Genomic DNA, 11,171 nt, shown 5'->3' with positions numbered 1-11,171 from the left:
AGGATCCTGTACCTAGGCTCCTGACCCCCAGGAACTCAGATGACAAAGGTGTGTTGTTTTTAAGCCTGAGTTTGTGGGAAGGTGTTACACAGCAAAGGGAAACACATACAAAGGTATTACTAAAAGGAAGACAATTTCATCTCGAAGTGAGGGGAAAGTTTCTGAAGTTGAGTTGTATGTGAATCGACAGATGGGGTCCAGGAGTGGTGAACCCCACCCCTTGGGGGCAATTCAAGCAGAGCTGGGTACCACCTCCCAGATTGTACCCCAGCCCTCAGGGACGGTATAGATGGGGTTCCTGCTCTGATTGAAATTCACCTCTAGATTACTGCTTCCTAAGCTTGAATGTATCAAGTGAATGATACATCACCTGGGGATTTTGGTAAAATGCAGGTTCTGATTCAGCCAATCTGTCCAATGACTTGGAACCACTATTCCTCAAGGAATGCGAATTAGAAGCCAAAAGAATTTCTTTTTTTCTTTTTAAAAAAATGTTTTTGGCCATGCCATGCAGCATGTGGGATATTAGTTCCTCAAACCAGGCTTCAAAAAGTGAATGGGGATTAAATGCAATGTTGTATCCTGGACTAGATCCTGGAACAGAAAGGAGATATTATTGGAAAAATGGTGAAATTCAAATAAAGTCTAAAGTTCAGTGAGTAGTAATGTCCTGGTATAGACTGAACAGTTGATCCTCTTCACCTTTGCCAAGTTCATATATTGAAGCTCTAACCCCTAGTGTGGGTGTATCTGAGATGGGGCCTCTAAGGAAATAACTGAGGCTAAATAAGCTCATACGGGTGTGGCCCTGGTCCTGTAAGGTCTGCGCCTTTAGGTCTTTATGAGAAGACATGCCTGCGAACTCGATGCCCCTCTCGCCCAGAGGAGAGGCCACGTGAGGGCGTAGAGAATAGGCAGCCCTCTCCTGAAGTACCGTGCCAGCACCTTGATCTTGGGCTTCCAGACTCCACCACTGTGAGCAAACATGTTTCTGTTGTTTAAGCCACCCAGACTGTGCTATTTTGTTATGGCAACCTCAGCAGATGAAGACACGTACCGATGTCAGTTTCTAGTTTCGACAAATGTACCGTGGTGGTGTAACATGTTCGCATCAGAGGGAGCCAGGTGATGCTGTACTATCCGTGCAAGCTTCCTGTAAACCTAAAATACACTATGGAAAACAGTGTGGAGATTTCTTAAAAAACTGGAAATAGAACTGCCATATGACCCAGCAATCCCACTTCTGGGCATACACACTGAGGAAACCAGATCTGAAAAAGACACGTGCACCCCAGTGTTCATCGCAGCACTGTTTATAATAGCCAGGACATGGAAGCAACCTAGATGCCCATCAGCAGATGAATGGATAAGGAAGCTGTGGTACATATACACCATGGAATATTACTCAGCTGTTAAAAAGAATTCATTTGAATCAGTTCTAATGAGATGGATGAAACTGGAGCCCATTATACAGAGTGAAGTAAGCCAGAAAGATAAAGAACATTACAGCATACTAACACATATATATGGAATTTAGAAAGATGGTAACGATAACCCTATATGCAAAACAGAAAAAGAGACACAGATGTACAGAACAGACTTTTGAACTCTGTGGGAGAAGGTAAGGGTGGGATGTTTCGAAAGAACAGCATGTATATTATCTGTGGTGAAACAGATCACCAGCCCAGGTGGGATGCAAGAGTCAAGTGTTCGGGCCTGGTGGGCTGGGAAGACCCAGAGGAATCAGGTGGAGAGGGAGGTGGGATGGGGGACTGGGATGGGGAATACATGTAACTCTATGGCTGATTCATATCAATGTATGACAAAACCCACTGAAAAATAAAAAATAAAAAAATAAAAAAAAAAAAAACTAAAATAACTCCAAAATTTACAGTTTGTCTTTAGAAAAAAGGATGGAGATAAAATGAATGGGGGAGATTTTTATCTAGTGATGTGGGAAGGTTACCAAAATATATTAAAGGAGAGAAGCAAAGGGTGGAATATGCTATTTTTATATAATAAGAAGAGGAGACATAATGTATTTTCATGCTGTGTGGTTTATGTTAAAAAATCTATGGAGAGATAAGCAAGAAACAAATCGTAAGTGTTACTTGAGGGAAGGGAATGACAGTTGGTAAACTGGAAACCAAAAGGTGAAAGTGTTTTTACTGAGTACTTCTTTAAAGCAAAAAGAAATTTATTGGAAGGATCTCTGGGACCTCACAGAACTGAGAACAAAGCTGAAGCACCAGGCGTGAAAGATGTGCAAGAGTGAATAGGCCACGCAGCTGAGAGCGTAGCCGAGGGTCAGGCTGCAGGAGTGGCATGAACGGGAAACCTCCCGGTCCTGCTGCTGTCGCCGTAAACATCTCCAAATGTGTCAGGTTCTTTGGGTCACCTGGTCAAGCTTCAGGTGCCAGGGGAGGGCATCCAGTTGGCTAAACTTAAAACATCCCCACAGCCAGGGAGGAGGAGAGAGAAGACATCCTCTTTTTGGCTTTTAATTTTTTTTTATTGGGGAGTAGTGAACTGTGGTGTTGGAGAAGACTCTTGAGAGTCCCTTGGACTGCAAGGAGATCCAACCAGTCCATCCTAAAGGAAATCAGTCCTGAATATTCATTGGAAGGACTGATGCTGAGGCTGAAACTCCAATACTTTGACCACCTGATGTGAAGAACTGACTCATTGGAAAAGATTCTGATGCTGGGAAAGATGGAAGGCAGGAGGAGAAGGGGACAACAGAGGATGAGATGGTTGGATGGCATCACCGACTTGATGGACATGGGTTTGGGTGGACTCTGGGAGTTAGTGATGGACAGGGAAGCCTGGCTTCCTGTGGTTCATGGAGTCAGAGAGGGTCAGACATGACGAGGGACTGAACTGAACTGAGTGTCCTTCCATTCACTTCATGGATGACTCATTTCAAGTAGCAGAAGTGTTCCTATGCCAGATTATCCTCCTCCATTTTGGAATAGTAGACCAGTTTCCACTTGGTAATGAGGATCATCTATGCCAGCAAAGACCGCAGTTCCTTTGCCTGTTGTTCCAGAGGCATGAGGAATCTGAAGGTTTTTGTTTTTTGCTGTTGTTTCTATAATCGAATACTTGTTTATTTATTCATTTTTGGCTGCACTAGGTCCTCACTGCTGCGGGCGGGCTTTCTCCTGCTGGGTGAGCGGGGCTGCTCTCTAGCCGGGGTGCACGGGCCTCTTTCTGCAGCGGCGTCTCTTGTAGCACGGCCCAGGCTCTGGGGCGGGTGGCCTGTGGTTGCGGCTCCCGCGGCCTGGAGCGCAGGTCCGAGGCCGTGATGCAGGGGTGTAGCTGCTGTGTGGCGGGCGGGCCTTCTCGGATCAGGGCCGGAACTTGTGCCCCCTGCATCGGCAGGTGGATTCTTACTGAGCCACCAGGGAAGCCCGAGTCTGAAGTTCTTGAGCGGCAGTTCTAACTCCCAGTTCAGTGGAATCAGGGTTGTATTACCCCCTAATACTGGGGGGTCTCCTGCAGAGGCTGGGTGGGGAGGCACAGCTGGGGCTTGCTGCGTGGACAGACGCGGGCAGCGGCAGCTCTGGGCAGTTCTCACTGGCGGGAGCCCTTTGGAGGCCGCCGTTTTCTTTAGACCATGTACTTTTAAAAACTTTTTTTGGTTGTTTGAGTCATGTAAATTTATTTTTCATCCGAATAACTGACTTTGTAAAAAGTAAATACTTGAGGAGGAAGAAGATTTGCTGTGTAGACACTAAAATGTATTTTGAAGCTTCAATAATCAAAACAGCATGACACGGCTGCAAAGACGACAGAGTAACAAGTCAGTGATTTGGCCAAAACAAACCCAAAGACATCTAAGAAACCAGCAAATGATAAAAGTGGAATTACAGTTCAGTGAAAAGCAGCGCCTTATTCAATACATTATGTGAGAATAATCCATGGAGCATTAAAAAAAACCCTCAGATCTTTACTTTTGCCTGATGGCCAGATAATTATCAGATGGATTAAATATTTAAATGTAAGAACAGTCATAGAAGAATAGAACTTAGGATAAAAGTTGGGTAAGCATTTATATAATTTGTGAGGGAAACTACTAGAGAAATGAATAAAGGATTTTACATGGAAAATAATAAATTCCTACAGGATAAATACAAAAGCCGATGATAAACATGCTGCTACTGTCGAGTCCTAAGTCGTGTCAGGCTCTTTGTGACCCGTGGACTGCAGCCTGCCAGGCTCCTCTGTCCATGGGATTCTCCAGGCAAGAACACTGGAGTGGGTTGCCACGCCCTCCTCCAGGGGGTCTTCCCGACCCAGGGATCGAATCTGCGTCTCCTGCTTGGCAGGCGATTCTTACTATGATAAATATAGTAAGGGGCAAATGACTAATTAGGAAAAAATGATGACCAAAAGGTTGACTTCCTTAATCTATAAAACATGTTAAGGAAAGACCAACACCTCACTTTTAATTTTTTAAAATATTTTTATTTATTTATTCGGTTGCACTGGGTCTTAGTCATGGCACGCAAGATCTTTAGTTAGAGCTCTTATTTGCAGCATGTGGGTTCTTCTTTCCCCAACCAGGGGTCAAACCTAGGTCCCCTGCACTGGGAGCATGGAGTCTTATCCTACCTTACCTAGACTACCAAAAAACTCCCTGATACTCAGTTCTTAAAATGTTTTGTAAATGACCCAAATAGAGAAGCTAATAGAAGAAGAAATACCAATAAACAATTTTATAAAAGTCCTTCATATTAACAGCCAAAGATATTGAAAGTAAAATAAAGACATGCTTTTCCCCCCAACTAAGTTAGGAAGAGCATAAAAGTAATAAATCGGGTGTTTTGGAGTGGGAAACAACTCACACATATCTCTGGTGAGGATGCAAATTAGAACAACCTTTCCAGAAGGAAATTGAATATATTCAGGAACCAATGCCCCCCACCTCCAAAAAAAAAAAATGCATATGTGTTGATCTAATGATTCCTCTTCTAGAAATCTCACCTAAGGAACTAATTGAACGAAGAATAAAAAGATGTATTTACAAAGCTGTTTACCACAGCACTGTTTATAATTGTGAAAAAATAGAAGCAGCAAATGATAGGGAATTGGTTTTATAAAATGAGAATTCATCGATATAATGAAGAACGAGGAGGCCATTATAAATGATGCAGAGCTGTATTGACAGGACAAAGACATTCACAATATATTGTCCTCTGAAGAAAGCAAACTGCAGAATAATTTATATGTATGTAACATCCTATTTCTATCAAAACACACATTAAGTAATAAGTATATATTGATGTGCATATGTACTGAAAAACTTGAGTGGTTATTTCTGAATAGTGCTTTTTTAGGGAGGAGGGGTGGATTTTTTTTTTTATATACATATGCTTTTTTCCCTAAAATTTCTTCTAAAGTCATGTATTACTTCACTGGACACACAGCTTCCTTAGCCAGTCTTGCGTATGTAATTTCATCCCCTGATGACTCAGACAGTAAAGAATCCATCTGCAAGGCAGGAGACCTGGGTTCGATCCCTGGGTTGGGAAGATCCCCTGGAGCAGGGAATGGCTACCCACTCCGGTATTCTTGTCTGGAGAATCCCAGGGTCAGAGGAGCCTGGAGGGCTACAGTCCATCGGGTCACAGAGTCAGACACAACTGAGCTACTAAGTACACATAAGAGGCAGTTATATATGCAAATATATTTTTGTCTTTCCCAGATTGTCTCTGAAGCTCTAAGTAAGCTGAGTAAGACCCAGAAATCAATATTAAAAAAAAACAACACTTTGCCTCCAGTGTTGGTTTTTGTTATTGATAAAAAGAACATCTAGGAATGAGTATTTCAAGAACAACAAAGAATAAAAACAATTAGCCTTAGGAAGAAAAGAGTAAAAATAAGCCTAATGTCAGTTTGCCAAGGAGACATGGCGGTTCTGAGAAGTCCTTACTGAGAGCAAACTGTTTGGCTGGAAAGAAGTAACAACTCAGGAATAAATTATGCATGGCCACTGTTAAATATTTTATCCATCCTTAACCATTATTTGTCTTTGCAAAGCTAAAAGAGGAGAGGGGAAGAAAACACCCCTATCTGATCGTAAGCATTAGTAGTCTTGTCATCTTTCCTCCCTCCTAGAAGTCTTCAACATTCCAGCATAAACCCTGCAAAAGAGGAAAAATGCTAACCGTGATTAAAACAAGCAGTTGGCAGGCTGAACTTGAACTTCACGACTTGAATAAGGGACGTCAAGGTGACCTCACCTTCTGTCTCCAGTTTTGCATCCTTCAAAATTATGAGCATTTTGCTCTGCTAAACGCGCTGTTTTAAAAAGCAACATTTACGGATTTCTGGCGACGTCCAGGCAGAGGGGTTTTGGGTTCGCCCGGCATTCAGGCAGCGCGGGGACAGGACATCAGGGATACCTGAGGCGCTGCAGAAGCTGATGTAGCCCATTCAGCCCTTTGCCATCTGGCCGGCTTCCCGCCGCTCGGCCTCCTCTCCTGGCTCTCTCCCTTCCCTGGTTATGTCCTCTGCCTCCCCGGTCGGCGTGGCTGATGGAGGCACATGCCCGCCCCACTGGGCATGGACCCTGGGAGCACCAGCCAAGGCCCCGCGGGGGCAGAGGGAGGCCGGGGTGGCCAGATCGCTAGAAGAACCCTCCTGGGCAGCAACGGAACCGTGACGATTGATTGTATTGCAAAGGTTTTACTCTTGGGTTCCACAGGGGACTGAAAAATTATTACAGTGGCCATTTCGGGGTGAGATTTGTTTGAAGTTATTTTTCAAGTATTGCCTAGCATTTTCTGGGCTTCCCTGGTGGCTCAGATGGTAAAGAATTACCCTGCCAATGCAGGAGACCCAGGTTTGATCCCTGGCTTGGGAAGATCCCCTGGAGAAGGGAATGGCAACCCACTCTGGTATGCTTGCCTGGAGAATTCCGTGGACAGAGGAGCCTGGTGGGCTACAGTCCATGGGGTCACAAAGAGTCGGACATGACTGAGCAACTAACACTTCCACTTCTGGCATTTTGTATGGCATTTTGTGCCAGAAGTACACATTATGTACATGTCACTGATTTTTCAATTTTATTTCCCTAGGTGGCATGCAAGATCTTAGTTTCCCAACCCAACCAGGGATCAAACCTGTGCCCCTTGCAGTGGAAATGCAGTCTTATCTCCTGGACTCCCAGGGAAGTCCCTTTTTATCTCTCTCTCTTTTTTTTTTTTTGCAGTATGTTAATGTTAATTCCACATTCCAGCTGACTAGATTTGTGTGTGTGCGCACTCAGTTTAAATGCATGTACTCAGTTTAAAAATCAACTAGTTAAAACTGTGTGTGTGTGTCTGACAGACTGGCTCGGTTTGTCTCAAGTCTGAAGTCAAGGGGAGATTCTGTCAGCAACCAAGGACTTCTCTTCAGCCCTGAAAGGTGGGTTTTCCTTTAATTCCAGGCCTTTCCCCTGTACCTGTGCTCCTAAGTGTATGGTTATGTCACCCCACGACTGTCCAGTTGGTTAATATGTTGTGCAGTGCTCAATATGTTGCACCATTAAAGCTGTTAGTCCGTTTTATCTTCATTTCAAATATCTGAACATAAAGCTAGCATCTACTTGAACCCCTGGTGAGATTTAAATGCTAATAAAACAGTACACTTACCCTTCAGCCCCCAAAAGTTATCTGTAGGTGGGTTTTTAAACCAAGAATCCTTTCCCACGCTTTCCTGATTTACCAGATAGAGGTTCACGCAGATGAAGTCTGCATTCTTGGTCTGACACCCAGGTGGATTGTTCCTCCTGAGAGTGACTGATTGGAGCTTCCTCTGATTCCAGATGACTCTGGGGTGAGTCACTGATCCAGGCCCGTGGTTCCCATGCTCTCTCCATCACGGCATTGTCGGAAGGCCCACGTTCTAAAGCCCTCCTCTTCAAGATCCCCTTCCCCGTCCTTGGCAGGTAACACTTCACCAAGTTAATGATTTCATTTCTGAGTCACTCAGCATACAGAGTTTAACCTGAGTCACCCCGGGCACATACCTGAGACAGCAGCTGCAGGCTTCTGGGAAATGTTGGGAAAACCTGATCTGCAACTGACTACCCACCACAGCTTTAAAGCTAGCAGAGGACAGGGAACCTGGGAACAGGACTCTTACGTTCCGTAAGAGCAGCACCTTGCTCTTTCACCCGAGTGGAACCTGCTCCAGGCCCACGTGGAACAATGCCATGAATGCTCTTTGCTTGTCGTTTCAGGCATTGCCAGGGATGAGATGGGAAAGGAATGCTGTACTGATACCATCCGTGGGTGGGACTGTTCGTCAGATTCTAGCCTTTTTTGTCTTCCCTTTTGCTGGATAGCCCGACACAAAAATCCAGCCCAGACTTTTCCAAGGCTTGTTTCTGCACGCCTCTAATGATTTCTGTGGGGAGTTACTATACTTGATCAACACTGCAATTCTGGAAAGTCAGATTATACTAATTTAAGGAAGTAGGATCCCTTGCCGAGGGGGTTGGAGACCGAAGCTCGCTTTTGCCAAGTTAAGAGCACGGTATATGCCAGATGAGAAAATGAAGGTTTCTGTACATCTTTATGAATTTTATAAGCGTTTATAAGCTGTGTTCCTTAAAGCAGTTCTGCTAAGAGTGATACAGATGGACTTCAGAACTTTTCAGACTGCACCCGGGGAGAGCTTGTTAAAATGTAGACTCCGCCCCCCCAGCAGAGAGTCTGTTCCACAGAACAGAAGTGGGGCCTGAGCGTGGGCATCTCTAACCTGCATCCAAGTGATGCTGGAGCTGCTGTCTGGGGACCACGCTGTGGAGTCACACAGTTGAAGGACCACTTTGGGCCAGTCACCGAATCCCTCTGGGCCTCAGCCATCTCCCTGAGGATGGACGGAACAGCCGACATTCAGTGACGGCTTATTAATCCCTGGGCACTGTCCTCAACCCTCTGTACACACTACCTCATTCAGTCCTCAGGAGATGGTTTCATGGTGAAGGAATGAGAGCCGTCGATGGTCTACCATTCTGAGCTTCTCAGACGGCACTGGCCAAAGGGCAGCCTGCAGGCCATCTGGGGCCGGCTGGTCTGTGTGGTCTGTCTCACGAGTTGTTTTAAAAATCAGGATGTCTCATGGGACATTCTGGATTTCTGATATCTTCTTTTTAAAAATATCTATTTTCATTTATCCGGCTGTGCTGGGTCTCAGTTGCTGCATGCAGGATATTCAGTTGCTGCATGTGGGATCTAGTTCCCTGACCAGGGATCAAACCTGGGTCCCCTGCATTGGGAGCATGCAGTCTTTGCCACTGGACCACAAGGGAAGTCCGTCTGATATCTCCTTAAGTTTGAAGAGCTGGCAACAGTGTGCGCATTCGTGCCCAAGGGGTGACGTGCTAACAACACCGTGGTGTGTCTGTGTGTGTGTCTAAAGGGAGACTCTGGTTTGCCAGCCCCACTGCATCCCCTTGGGCATCCCATTTACCCACTGCTCTAAGACCACGGTTCTCTCGTTTATATTTCAAAAGCAGTAAACTTTGGGCTTTCCGCCATTTCTCTCCTTGCTCCTGCTGTGGCGTGTGCCTTGCAGGATCTTAGTTCCCTGAGCAAGGATGGAACCCAGGGTCCCAACAGGGAGAGTCCTAACTGAGCCCTAACCCCGCACTTGCAGGAGCCCCGAAGCCCCTCTGCCACTTCAGACTGAAGGTCCTATTGGGTTCATGTACTCTGTACACTAGGTTTGTATCCGATTTAGTTATGGTAAATATAGTCCAAATAAACAATAATAACCTGAAAACAAAAAAAAAACAAATGCTGTCAATATCATGAGATTTAAACCTTTCTTTCAAATTCAGAACACACCATTAGACCCCCAAATTTCATTTCTACTTTTACTGTTTTCCTTGGAGAGGGCTGCCGTCTGTCCCCTTGTAACTTTCGCACAGCAGCTGATGCTTTTAACTCTGTCCTTTATGAGAAACTTGCCCCCAGACACCCGAAAGCAAAGCGGCCAGTGACACACCGTGCTCACCGTCCTTTCACGGGCTCCTTTCACGGCTTCCCTGGCGGCTCAGATGGGGAAGAATCCGCCTGCGGTGCAGGAGACCCGAGTTCCATCCCTGGGTCGGGAGATCTGCTGCAGAAGGGAATGGCAACCCACCCCAGCATTCTTGCCTGGAGAATCCCATGCCCAGAGGAGCCTGGCGGGCTGCAGTGCATGGGGTTGCAAAGTCGGACACGACTGAGTGACTAACACCTTCCTTTCATGAGGTGACAGAACCCTGATTCCCTGATGATTTGAGGGACCGCTGCTCACCGACCCAGCCCAGGCGTGGGTCTGGGACTGGACGGGGCCACGGAGAGTGGGCTTTGAGGCCTCGGCTGCCATTAGCGGGGAGGGGAGGCTCCCTTCCGGGTGGGTAGTTAATGGCAGAAGGTATGCTAGCGTCGCGGCAGAACATTTTTGTCACCACAAAAGGGTTGTTTGCCTGAGAAAACAGCAAACAGGAAAGCAAAGCCAGAAACAGAGGTTCAAATAAGGCATCTATAAGCCAATAAAAATTAATTTAAAAAGAAAAAAAAAAAATGGAGATTCTAGCCTGTGTTGTAAAATACAGCAACCACTCGCTCCATGTGGCTACTTTAAATAAATTAATTAAAACTACACAGAGTTAAGGGCTTCCCAGGTGGCACCAGTGGTGAAGAACCAGCCTGCCAATGCAGGAGGCTTTGAGACGTGGGTTTGATCCCTGGGTCGGGAAGATCCCCTGGGGGACGGCATAGCAACCCACTCCAGTATTCTTGCCTGGAGAATCCCATGGACAGAGGAGCCTGGCGGGCTACTTGGACATGACTTAAGTGACTTAGCACGCATGCACATCGTTAAACATTCAGTTTCTCGGTTGCACCAGTCACATCTCAGACACCTGTGACTTAGTGACCCCCGTTTGGATCAAGCAAATACAGGCCCTTCCCCTCACTGTATGAGGTTCCCCAGCCGCACTGTTAACATCTGTGCTGAAGTTCTAGCCCTGACTGTTCAGCTCTGTGAACCAATAAATCATTTTTTTAGTGAAGCAATTGGAGCTGGGTTTACGGTATTCATAATCCGAAGACTCCAAAGGCGGGAGTCTCCAGTTAGCTCTCTGGAGAACATGACCGCAGGATTTCAGTTTTACTGGGGTGGTT

The sequence above is a fragment of the Muntiacus reevesi genome, chromosome 2, assembly GCF_963930625.1.
Source record: "Muntiacus reevesi chromosome 2, mMunRee1.1, whole genome shotgun sequence".
Taxonomy (NCBI): Eukaryota; Metazoa; Chordata; class Mammalia; order Artiodactyla; family Cervidae; genus Muntiacus; species Muntiacus reevesi.
This window is presented reverse-complemented; position numbering follows the sequence as displayed.